The sequence below is a fragment of the Geospiza fortis genome, unplaced genomic scaffold (assembly GCF_000277835.1).
Source record: "Geospiza fortis unplaced genomic scaffold, GeoFor_1.0 scaffold112, whole genome shotgun sequence".
In the NCBI taxonomy this organism is placed as follows: domain Eukaryota; kingdom Metazoa; phylum Chordata; class Aves; order Passeriformes; family Thraupidae; genus Geospiza; species Geospiza fortis.
Window position 1 is genome coordinate 20,669,756 of NW_005054298.1, and position 12,546 is coordinate 20,682,301.

General features: G+C 39.0%; 1 protein-coding gene across 1 annotated transcript in view; it reads right to left on the reverse strand.

Annotated features, from left to right (window-relative positions):
* Positions 1-12,540, reverse strand: part of NFE2L2 (nuclear factor, erythroid 2 like 2) — a 22,481-nt gene extending 9,941 nt beyond the window's left edge. Inside the window, exon 1 of the mRNA XM_005415882.3 lies at positions 12,524-12,540. The gene's annotated coding sequence lies outside the window, so the exon portion shown is untranslated. The remainder of the gene's footprint in view (positions 1-12,523) is intronic.
* Positions 12,541-12,546: the final 6 nt, after the last annotated feature.

Genomic DNA, 12,546 nt, shown 5'->3' on the forward strand with positions numbered 1-12,546 from the left:
GCAAAGTATCCCTCACTTCTTATCACTTATGTTTTCCAGAAAGTGAAGGGAATAAAGAAAAAAAGCACCTTACATTTCTGCTTTAATTAAAAAAAAAAAAATGTGTTGGAAGTGAGACAGGCTCAAGGACCTGAGACACTTCAAGGCAAGAATGAAAAGGAGGCCATCAAGTAATAAGGCAAGTACAAGAGGAGCTTGTACTGGCAGCATCTTATCACTTAAGAAAAGCTCGGTGGAAGCAACAGCTGAAGGTTTTCACCTCACTGTTCTCTGGAGGAACTGATTTTGTTCAAGTCATTTTAAAGAATTATTTATAAATAATTTAATGTTTTCAGATAATCTCTGGCATCTCCATAACTACTGTTTTGTTTTCTAAATATTTTTCAAGGTAAGTTTCTTAATTAGCTTACAATTACAGAAGAAAATTCTGGACACATAAGCCTTATGTTTAAGAGAGCGCAGAAAGCAGATAAAGTTAGCCCAAACCCCTAACTTTTTAAAAACAATCAAGAGGAATGGGGGAAAGGGAATGACAGAAGTTACTTACACTGGTGGGCAGAGGGGTACAACAGCAATTTCAGTTGTCTGAATTCAGGGTTTGGAAGTGTGACAGAACAGACAGCTGTCAAACAAAGCCACATGACAAAGCAACCTGAGATTTGTTAATACACAAGGTCAAATCCCTGACTGCCCTGCAGAGCTGTCTGCTATCCCATATTTTTTACCAAGACCTTCTGAGAAATCTGGAAGGAAACAATGTGCTTGGATGGATGGAAGGGGATGGAAAGGTCTTTTATACCTGTGCCACCTAACACTGGTGTGACTGTACTGACACTAAACCAGTATGTTTTGACACTACACCAGCCTGCTTCTCTCTCTTTACGCCCACTTCCTCTTCCTGGTCCTAAAGTCGTTGGATACCAGAGCCACAAAACACTCTTAAAGCCCTGGCAGGCCAACTTACACCTATGAAAGGACTCAAAATGGGTTGAAAACCACTAGCTTTAAAGAAGTGATATTGCAAGAGAATTGTCACTCCCTGTCTGTATAAATAAATCTGTTAATGCTGTCCATGCATATTGTGAGGTTTGTGCATTTACTTCTCCAGTCATGCCTTCTGCACCATAAATTCATTCTTCAACATTCATCAACACACATTCTTCTGCCCCATCAGAGCCAGATAAGATCAGTTCCTGAAATGTTAAATCTATGTATGCAAATTTCTATTTTCTCCTAACACACATCTCATTCCAGACTATACCTCCCACTGTATTACACCAAGCTATCTTACTAAATGTCAAGTTGTCAGGATCTACACTTGTAAGTTAGATTAGTTGAAAATTTCTTGGGTGGATTCTCCAGCATTCTTAAGAAAGCTTCACAAGTCTCGTCTAAGGGCATTACTCTGACAAACACTGCGAGAAGTTCTGCCTGGCTGCAAGTACAATTCTGGATACTACTCACCCATTCTCCCAACCCTCACTCCAGAAACAACTCCTCTGAGAGGTGGATTATTTGTGTTTTACCTGAAATGTCATCTTGCAGGAATGGTATAAACAAAGGCTAAGTCTATAAGTGATATATACAGCTCTCAACAGGATGGTTTTCTTGAAGGCATTCCACAGCAAGCAAGCTTTCCAAACTGCCAGGGAGAAAATATACCTTGCGTAAAAAACAAGGTATATATGTCTTTTCACCCTGTGTAGTGAAAACACAAGCTTCTTCAAGCCTGAAGAACGTAAAATGAGCAAGAATGTAACTGCAATAAAAAATAGCTGTTGAAGGCTGTTTATGGTCATTAAGGCACTACCTTTACTTCAATTCCAAAACCTGCAAATCCTAAAGCCAACAGTAAAGCAAGACCAAAGTAGGCAAAGGAAAACATCTACATCAGAAATACAGCAAAGAAGAGGAACAGGAAGGACACACATAGCTTACTTCTTCACTCTGGCAAGCCTTCCCTTATTCTGCAAAATCAATCAGTCCCCACCTCCCTGACACTCCTTAAAATACTGGGCATGTGCAAGTGCCTCCCAGCACTCCCAGCCTGGGGCACAGCAGCAGGAGCAACACTCTCCTCTCTGGCTCAGTCTCATCACTAACAGTCAGAAACACGAATCTATGTCCTTTTCCCACCACATCTGGTCTGCTCTGAGGTGACCATTTATGGTACAACAGATCAGGGGACTCTTCAGTGCTGCCAATCTTCCTGGAGAAGACTGTTTCATGATCTATCTCAGACACTCCAGAAGCAGCTGTGCTTTTCTAAATTGTTTAATCAATACATATTTGAGATGATAGGTTTAAAACAGTAGTTTAGTAGGAGTTTAATATAGAGCGTTGGTTTCAAGAGGCTGAATGGGATCTGGACTGATCCCACCTCAACGTACTTTTAAAAAAAATTGAAATCCCAAATCCACAGTCTCATTTGCATGGCTTACAGAAAGCAAAATCTTTAGTTTGACATTGGTACATATATTCTTTGTCCAGTACCTGATTTTTCCAAAGTTATCCTCTAGCACTGAGGAACAGATCTATCATGCATTGTTATCTGCTCCTAATTCCCTTATTTCTGCCTTAGTCATAAAAAAAACACAGAGTAAGGTCTAACATGGTGAACTGATTACAATGAATTTTTCTTGATTAAACTGAATTATGCCCATATTTACAAGTGCTACCATGGCTGCTCAGAACAAGCTAAAAATGGTCATGGTTGTCATCCCACTTCTTCAAACTTAGTCCTAACACTCTTGACATCCCAGAGTGCTTTCTGAAGCATTTGTATCTAAAGCAGTGAGCCATGCATGTTTTCAGAACTTTGCTGTTTTAGTTAAATGGGTTCTGCTTTTCCCTTTTAAGTCTTAATTATATTGTATTAATCCAATTTTCCCTTTTCCACAGTATATCTGGCTAGTAGTATTGCAGTCCCTTACATTCCAATTCTGAATCCCTCTTTCAGTTTAACAGAGTTATTGACTTACTACTTCTTTATCTTGCATCAGCAGCATTACAAAATTAAGTCAATAAGCACAAAAAAGTTAATATGTATTCAAGTTACAATCTATTACACAAGTTGCATCATGAACTTGGGAGGCTGGCAAAAATACGAGATTGTTTACCAAGAGTGGGTTAGTCTGTCTGATTTTGTTTGATACATCAACAAAATTCTCCTGTGCTGCCCCAACAAGTAAAGAGAGTGATTCTGCTGTGGCTGACTTTCTAGCTGCTGTCCAATCACCATGTACTGCACCACATAACTCCATTTTGAAAGGTATTCAAACAGCAGCCATCTCAGACAGACCAGCTCTTCCTGAAACAAAATACGGCTTTAATGCCCTCATTTGTGTTTGGAGGGTTTTTTCCTTCCCAAGTTAAAAGAGCATCATAATGAAACGGGCATTTATTGAATTTTGTCATTTATACAACAACACCACCACCGCCCTATAAGTAAACAAATAATATGAGAAAAATATTACTGATCTTTTAACCACAGGAATACAAAAGCCTTTGCATCCCACTTTAATTTAACAGGTAGCTGTTTCTCAAATACTGTAGGTTCAATATAGAAAATATTATCTTTAAGCTATTCTGCTGTACCCAGCCAAATACGTACTCTGCAGACATTGCCACAGGATACTCACTAGTTTATACACAGAGGATTTGTTTATAATAATGGCTCAGTCATCTGGGAAACATGATCCAGTCAAATGATAGAATATGCTTTTGTCCAATCAAACAAGTCAGGAAGCAAAATGAACATAGAAACAGAGACAAGAACCAAAAACCACTGCAAATAACATTACGTTGTATAAATCTTGGATTACCTATTAGCCACTATTTTGATTTCACATCTTTTGGAAAAGCAAGTTTCAAACCAAACATGAAAACTGTGTGTTTGAGGGTCCATATATTCTCCAGGATTATATCTTTCTTGTATGACACGTTTTCACTGCATTGGCATCTCAGTTTAAAATCCCCATTTCCAGCTGCCATTTTGCTGATGGCTGGGCAAGTCACAGGGACAGCACCAGCTGGGTCATTGCAGCTGCATCACGGCCTGGATGTAGACACTGCACACTCTAACACCACGGGAGGCACATCTTGTCAACCTCCACCCCTTTCATCTCACAAGCAACTTACTTTGTTCTTCTTGTTTGTGCACCAAACTACAGTGGCAAGCAACTGAAGTGCCTGGTGAGTTGGAAAGCAATGAGGTTCACCCAGTGTCCTGGCAGCACACACCCAGCAGCCCTCTTTCAGAAACACAGACAGCTACTGTGGCTGCATCAAGGAAATTCCACACAAACACCTCATCAGCCAGGAGTACTATCTTAAGACTAAAAGCTTAAGAATAGGGTTATACTGCAGGGAACAGTGTTTGCTCCAGATGTGCCTACATCTGCCAGAGTACACAGGTACACGGTCCCCACTGAAGTCTCTTGGGCACAGGTGTTAAATAGTGAGTCAGTCCTGCAATTAACATGCCCTTTTCACATACAGAATCCACACAGACAGTGCTGGGAATTCAGTCAGTGCACAGTTCTCACTAAAGCAGGGTGGGAGTTGAGTGTTCAACCTCTAATACACTTCTTATTTAGTTTCTGCAAGGGGAAAAGAAATCAAACCCAGAAAAGAGGCCAAAATTACATTGCTATTCAACTGCTTACCACTGGGCAGTACAAAATCATAATAGATTTGAGAAAGGGATACCTAGAGGGGCACATTTTAGCTGTGCTGGCAATATTTTTCCAAAAGAGTAATTCATGGTTAAATGGCACTGTGAACTTAATTTGACACTGTGAACAGCCTTTATTAGTGATATATTTCAGTCAAGAATAACACCATTCAACCGTGCACTATTGACCAAGGAGACTCTGCCTCAATTTACACAAAGCATCATAGAAATCATTATTTAATTTGCATGAAAAGAGTTCATATAGCTTTTCCCTTTTCTCTAGCCACACCAAGATACTTGAGTTATCCTTCTTTCCAAAAAATGAAGCCAGGGTAGATTTTACTAATTTTCTTAAGCACTTGTAATCCACACATTTATCTACAAAAAGCAAGCCTCCAGAAATCATCAGCCCACACAAAGGCTTCAGCAATCTCTTTCACATGAAGGTCCTGCAAAGTTAAACAACTGAATCAGAAAGCTCAGTAAGGGCCAACAAGTCAGGCATCTACATGTCAATTTATCATTTCTGTCCACAGTGACAGCTTTTGCTTAAAAAAGGTAAACCCGCTGAGGAAGTGAACAAAAACTGGGCAGATAACAAAAGCTTTGTCTGGGTGCTGCATTCCAACCCTCACTTTTCAATTTATAAATCCTGAAAGCCAAAGGATCTAATTCATCTTCCAAGGCATAAACCAGAGTAGGTAAATGGTTTTACAGCTCTTGCCAAAGTAATGCTCAATGTCTTCAAAAGAGCAACAAAACTGCAAAACTCAACTATAAGTAACTGTCCTTCTGTCCAAATCAAGAGTTTCCACCGCCCACCACTTTCCTTGGGGCTTTTTCCATGTCTGTCCCCTTGGAGTATACAGGAGAACTCATAGTCCATTTTATCAAAAACTCTCACCCCAAGCTTCATTTTGAATTTAAGATAAATCTGTGGGTCTGACCTTAGTGACAGTTTCAGAATAATCTGAAGCACTCCATTAACAGTTTTACTATTTAAGTGGCTTCCATTCTTCACTTTGCTGACAAAAATACACTTTGAGAGATGAAAGATGTCTAGAGCTGTATGCACTAGCTGTCAGCTGAGTAAAGACTCCCAAGAGTGGTCAACACAGACTACACTCCTGAAGTGATTGATGATAAAGGATTACAAATCAAGCCAGAAAAGATTACATGGCACTACAACATTTCACTGAGTCACAACAATTCATACTAGTTGAAGAACTAACCTGGTAACATTCTAGTTCAAATACAAAAACCAAAATAGAAAGCACAGTATCAGAAGTCACTGTGCTGTAATTCTCTGTTACAACCTGTTACAGCTGTTACCCAGCTATAAGGCACATTAATACAATGTGCATTTCCATAGCCAAATAATTAAATTTAAATAATTTGGAAGACCAGCTATCAGAAATCATAATTTAGATTCAAATATAAGAATATAAGTTCTGATTTTCATATTATGCATTTTACTAGCACCATTTTTGTTAGGGACTTACTTTTATTTTCATCCTTTGGCATCTTAAATCCTACTTGTTTCAAAAGTTTACTCAGGTTTATTTGATTTCTTTTACAAATATTAGTGGGACAATCTTGCAGAAATTCCTCAGATGACACAGATCTCAAGACCCATCTACAGCAGAAACGCAGCCAAGTGTGAATATAATTCTGTGTCATAAATCAGAAGACATGTCCATGCATCTCATGTCAAGTAATTCACAGTAGATTGCACCAGGGTCTACAGTACACTTGTACCAAGAACGTGACTATATTATCTGCACTGGTGCAGACACATCAGTGACTCCTCCTGCAAAGTCAAGCATGAGTGTCACAAAATGGGGTGGAATGCCCTACTGACAGGTCTTGGATGACCTCTGCTGATACAGTCTCCATGTTCTCCTTCCAGCCATGAAGCATCCAAAAATCTTACCCTTCTGAGCTTAATCATAAAACAAACCTCCTCTTACAGGCACACTATCAACCAAGCTCCTTCTGAGTCAATTTCCCAAGTATGCAAACTTTGTTTCGCAAGCTGTCTCCAGGAGTGGAATTTTTGTTATACTTACAAGAGACAGCATGTAAAATCAATACAGCAAACAGCAATAAAACTTTGAAACTGCAAGACAGAAGTGGGGGTATGGAGGGAAAAGGTGATATCTTTACATTTTATAGCAATACAGAAGATAATTCCTTAAAAGGTTTTAAAGAGATGGTTTCAAACTGACCTTACATAACTTTGTTGCTGCAACTTCAATCTTAAAGGAACTTTCTTTCCCTTTCTCTTCTCTTTTTTAACTAGATTGCTAATAATAATACAGCAGAAGTCAGGCTAAAAGTCTAACTGCAAGACATGTACAACGTTTAGCAGTTTCAACTCCGTCAGTACTGCAACAGCATCCACAACTAAGACATACCTTATGAAATGGTTTAGGTTTAGTTTGCATTTCAAGATAGAAAACAATAATAATCATCTACACTACCTTCCAAATAACTTGGCTAAACCAACACTGTTTTGTATTCCCTCTTCCCAGTATAAAAATCAGGCAGCTAATCAGGCCAAAATCACAAATCTGAACTGACATAATAAAAAACTTAAACTGTATCTATAGTGCATAAATAGCAGCCACGTAAGTACTATATCCAAGCTATACCCATTCTACTAGAGCTGTGCTAATTAGTACTTGTGCAAGAGTTTAGTAATATGCTGCTGAGCAGCAATTATACTCTGCTGGTAGGACAATGCTAACTTAACCTCAAGCTATTAACAGTCTTATTATTTCCTAATAGCCTTCCATGATCTCCAGAACAATATGTCAAAAATCTAAGTATTTCAAAGTGAATATTAAAGTGAATATTAACATATAAATTAAGATACAAAACCAATTTATTGACATGTAACATTGAAAAATCAATGTGTCACTGAAAGAAAACAGAGAAAATATTTCACTGAGAATTCAAAACAGCAAAAGACAGAAAACAGAAGATCCTTCATAAGATCAAGACAAATGCTCCTCTCCAAAGCAGTCAAATAATTAACCACTTTTATCTGTACTAGATGTTGTTACAGATTGCTTGGTTACCCAAATTAATATTTAATTTAAACGTATGGTGCCAAATTAATACTTAATTTAAATGTATGGTTCTGAGAGACTTTGCTTCCATTTCAAATGGCCACTGTTGGCATACACATGTCAAAGTAAAACTAAAGGAACATTAAAACAAGATAATATAATGGGGAATATTTTTTAGTTTCCTTATTTTAAAGAATAGTAAAGAAAAATTAAGAGATATGTATCTAGAAATCAGAGATACAGAAAAACAGGTGTTGCTGATTGTTTCACTACTGTGTTGCACAGAGCAATATCATTAAACTTTTCTAAAGTAAGAGCAAAGTGCTATAAGATAATTAAATTCTTGCTACTGCCAATTAATACATGACTGTCACTACCTTTGCTTTTCCCACACAGAAAGCAGTTACTGGGTAGGAAAGCTAAAGTGCACAATGCCTATCTTGAATTGAAGGCATTTTCCAGTATCTGTTCCAGATAAGCCTTCCACTGTTTTCAGCAGTTTTATACACCACAGACAGCATTGCTGCCTTCAGTTCTTACCGCTGGTTTAATTGTTTACCTTAATGAAACAAATATGCCATAAAAGAATTGCAGTTGAGCAACCCTGAGAGGCACTGTGGTTCACTGTATATCAGTCATCCTCAGATAACACAAATTCAAAGTCATGACTTCCAGATCCTCCTCCACGACTTCTCACTGGTCATATTGAAAGACTTGCAGAGGTAGCAAATGAAGTGTTTTCAAAACCTATTAAATCAGTTTATTGCTGAGAAAGGACTAAGCCAACCAAGGTGTCATATTCTTTCCCCTTCACCTAAAGCGGCATTCTGTGGCACAAAGTCCAACTTTGGTATAATAAACTGGATCAGAAAACTGAACAGACTTCAAACCCTTTCAAGTCTTCTAGGAATGTGCTACATTAAAATAATAGGTTACTTAGAGTTGGAATGAGATGGAGGCCAAAGCAAACTTTAACCAGGTGATTAACCTGGAGACTTTGCAGGACTTCTTGCTGGCTGCAACTCAATCAGCAGGGGATTAATATTTAATTCATGCCAATGGGTTACTGCCTGAACTTGTACTGCACCGGCTTCAGCCAAGACAATCATTGGAAATACATCACACTTGCACAAATTGGCCTAAATTTAGTGAATGGTTTAGTAATTTTAAAGCTTATCTTTACAAATGCAAAGAGAAAAAAAAAGGAGTGCTCAGGATACAAAAATCAAACTAATTTCTTCTTCACAATGAGTCACACACCCGGTGTTACAGGTATGGGTACATGTGACATCATTTGCTGGCATCTTCATCTGGACTTTCCATATTTTCTCCTTCTCCCTCAAGTTCACCCTTTTCTGAGGCTGCAATTGACTCTTATCATTCTCCTTATAAAGTCTGCTGCATTCCAAAAACTTTCAGAGACAAACTCCAACAGCTTTCACCATTTTGAATTTTTTTAATTCTACTGAAGGAGCAAATACAACAAAATTTTACAACCATGTTTGAAAAACTCTAGAAAGGAATAGCATGAATTGATTTTACTCAGAACAAATACTTCACTTGGGTCCTTCCACTTCTAGTGTTCCTCAACATCACCTCACAAAGCCCAGCATACTCCACAAAGGTATCTGACATTTTTTTAACAAAATAAATTCAAGATGCTATTGCTACATTCATTTCAGTCAGGATCATGGAAGTAGCAGTACCAATCAAACAGGTATTTTTCTGCTTTGTAAATTTAAGAGGTAAAGAAAGCAAAAGAAATGAAACCAGTATTCAGGTGCACAATAGATACAATAATAATTTTCAACCATCTCCTTGTCTTTCAAGGTTATACATAACCTACAGCATTCTTATTCAGGATGAGTAACGTCTCTATTTTTTCAATTAAAAAAGAAAAAGAATAAAGTAAGAGACAGAAAGCCAAAATTCATTCTTGCCCATGAACATTAGCGGGAAGTGAACACAAACCTTTCTAACCACCCACACAGTCCTATAAAAACATCTCAACTTCTTTAAAGCACACAAGAACAGCCAGCTGCCTTCTGCTTACAATGGATGTTCTTTTTTATTCCAGTTTGGTCTCTTTCAAACATTTCCCAATAAACTTTTATAGCCAATCTCTTCTCTAACTTTAAGTGCTAAATATTAATTTCTACAAGTCAGATAGTCAGGTTTTCTGAGACAACGAACTTGCACTTCCCCCGAGTTTCCAGTACAACTCCAATTTCTCAGCACATTTTAAAGACATGCTACAGAACACGATTCATATGATGGATATTTACTACACTAATATATATAAAATATCCAATTAGGTGTTCTCTTGAATGTATTGACAAGATCAGCTCCTGTTAGGCTGCATTCATTTCAGCCAAACATGCTACACTGCATTATACCTAACACTGGCTTCACTGAAAGATATTCTTTGATGAGTTTTGATACCAATGCAGCTCAATACCAAAGTGAGCACAGAACTACTGGAAATGTCAAAATAAATGTATTTTTACTTAAGGAAGTGCTTGTGATACTCTCTCATGTACTTCCTCCAAACTTGTCCTACATTTTAGTAGATAACAATATATTCAGAAATATGGGCATTTCTGAATTTAATCCACAGAGATACATTAATAGATGTATCTACAGATATATTGAGCAGACATTCGTATTCAATAATGTTATTAAATCTCATTATCAAGAAACTAATAAAAAAACCAACCCAACAGCCAAAAAGCAAAGACTTGCTGCCAGCCCTGAGCGGGGTACCTGTTCGACTTCCCCACAAAATGTACCCTCATGTAGAAATGAGAGGCTATCAGAGAATAAAAATAAACCCACTCACTTGACAAATTAATGCAGCAGGTCAAGAAAAAGAAAAGTATCTGTAATTCCTCATTAAAGCCCTCTATACTGAAGAGATCACACTGATTGAGCTGGAGACTCTTCGGGACAGCTCTTTAGGTAGAAAACCCTAACAGATACACTTGCATGCACACTCAATTATTTGTCCACTTGGCTTTGCCAATTGTTGCAATTGGTCTTACTTCCAATCTAGTGCAACTCACAGTTTCATTGTGTTGGAAAGGGAATTCTTTTTGCCCCCTTGTTGTGAGGCTCAAAATGTAATAACTAAGTAGCTTGTTTTTACAAGGTTACAGAAAACCGTTTCAAAAACTTCACATTTACTGAAAAGTTACTAAGTCCTGCCTTCTCAAGCGTTCTTTGAAACATCCAGACCACTTGTTCCACTGCAATCTTTTTTTCTTAGATGGTTTGGGGTCCATGTAGGCAACATTCCATTTCACCTCTGTGCACGGAAGTGCATCCTCCTTCCAGGCAGAAAGGTACAACAAGGGAATACTTTCTACAGGAATATTGCAGGCAATAGTTCTGCTAACTCCCCCAGAAGTACATAGCTGAGAGTGGAGGTTTTATATTCTGGTTAAGGAGTTTGATCACACTTGATCACACTCATCTTCACCGCTATGACTGTTGCTGCCAGGCACATAGACACTAAGAACACCCTTCCCATCTGCTGGCTTGCAAAATCTAAGGGGCTAAATGCAGATTGCATCCCTCCTTGTTTATTTTGAGTGAACACTTTATGGTACAGGGAATGTGAATTTTCCATTTAATGTATACACTTAGGACTATATATGTCAAAGATGATGATAAGTTGCTATCTAAAAAACACACTGCCTTTTCAGGCCAGGTCTGCAAGAGAAGCAATCAGCAGCTGCCGAGCTCAGATAGGAAAAGTGCAACAGGAGGCTTAGTAAAGAGGGTTTGACAAAAGCACATGAGTAACAAAAGCGAGGTTTCTGGAAAAGAAGTCACAGTGGATTGGGGAAGAAGGTACAGAATCATATACTCAGGAATTGGTCTGTTAAGAGTACCTCAGGAATGAGGCAGAAAGTGCCTGGATAATACAGGCAAAACCAAATTCACAGGGTGCTTACGTAGCACCGGCCAAGACAGTGATTTCTGTTGTAGTATTTGCCAACAAACCGAGGAGGCAAGGTGGAGGTCATGGCTGTGCTACCCAGGGCTAGAAAAACAGATGGCCAAGCAGTGTTACAAGCAGCCCAAAAATCTAAAGGAACTATCCAACGAACAGAAAAAGGTATATCCAATACTGCTGAAGTCATAGCACCTCTAGGAAGTACCCACTTACATATCCTAAAGCATGGACAAAGTTAGAAGAAACTCTACTGCATGGCATATGCATACCAACACACACTAGAAAAGCATCACAATACTTGAGACTTAATTTTGCAGTAGGAAAATAATTAAAGCAGTTCCAGAACAAGTTTTAAGTATTACTTCTTTAAACCTAGCATTTTGTTGATGAGGATACGCTTCTATTTCAAATGCCCAAGAAAAGCACAATTATATAAATTTATAATGGAGTTCAATTATGTTTTCAGCTATTTACACCGCTCGTGTGCGACTAGTTTGTAACACAACAGTACTGAACTCCCTCAGGCTTCCAGAGAAGAGGCTCCACAGCAGGCGAGTACAAACTACAAACACGTCTGAGCCTCCAGGACACTCGCTCTGGCAGAGGCCACTCCGGCTCCGCCTGCCCTGTGCCCAAAGCCCCGCCGGGGGTTTCCAGCAGGCGGAGGTGCCGGGGCACCCCCGGGCCGGGCTCCGCGGGCTGCGTGTGCCAGGCTGATCCGGAGCCCAAGACGAACCCGCGCCGGGACAGCCCGCGGTTGTGCAACAGCCCAGAAGCGGGCCTGGGCCGCAGCAGCGGGAAGCGGCGGTAACTCACCCGAGTGCGAAGCCGGAGCGCTC